Consider the following 1203-nt stretch of genomic DNA (forward strand, 5'->3'; position numbering starts at 1 on the left):
AATTAAATACACACTACAATGTAATGAGTCGAGAAATATTTATCCTCCAATAGAGACAAAGATCCAAGTAACAGAAAAATTTGAAGAAAAAAATTTTGATAGATTTCTCGTTGTTCTTAAAATATTACCACTTGTGTAAAATATTGTTGCGACATGTAAACACAACTGTTCATACATATAAGTCACAATTGTTGATATTTGATTTCAATTTGTTTGATTGTAATTAGATTACTTCTATTTGCCTCCTATATCTGCAATATCTCTGCAATTTATTTTTCAAGAAACTTCGGAAGTTTTATACGCCTCGTATTTGTAATAATATTTGTGACTCTGGAGATTTCCTTGTATATGAAGTGAGTTGCTGCATAATCGCAGGAAACGCATAATTTTTTCACCAATGAGTATGTATTTACGTAAACTCGTTAATATTTTTAGCATTACGAAAGAATCAACGATCAATCGTTACGCAAACTGTGACAATTCACAGTTACTGAATGTATTTACGGAACTCATTCAAGAAATATTTACACCCCCTAATATCACAAGACTTGCATTGCGTATTGAATAGAATAGCGAGCAAGAAACCTTGATTTAGGACCGATGCGATCTATGATAAAAGACATAATTATTATACAATATTTTGCATGTATTGTTATTATATACATATTTATGTCGTAATTAATTAAAATTTATGGATTTATTTGTATATTGATTTGTATATTACTCACATTCTTCTCTGAATTTGTCGAGTATTTTTTAAGTTACTTACACGCGATTGCACGTTAACATTAGAGGAGAATGATCTTGAGGAATTTCTCTTGGAACAAATTTAGAATTTCACATTCTTCGCATATAGTTATGTAAAAATTAATCGTCGTCTCAGTTTCTCTTCTATCAATGATCCATTGATGAGCGTGTATATTCTGTGATGCATAAATTTATACGCGACGAATCTTTCCGCTAGAAAATAAAAAAGAAAAATATTGCTACAACATCGTTTTACGTTTAAAATTATTTGTGCCATATGCAAAATTTCAGCGAGTTGTCTCCTTCCTTGCAGCTCAAACTACATTTACAGCAATTATTTTCGTTTTAATTAGATTTTTATGAATATTTTAATACTCGTATACAAAAAATAATTACAAAAATATTTAATAAAGTAATTAATAAAAATATTTGAGTAAGCTATCTCTCTCTCTCTCT

This window comes from Atta cephalotes (assembly GCF_000143395.1).
Source record: "Atta cephalotes unplaced genomic scaffold scaffold00011, whole genome shotgun sequence".
Lineage (NCBI taxonomy): Eukaryota > Metazoa > Arthropoda > Insecta > Hymenoptera > Formicidae > Atta > Atta cephalotes.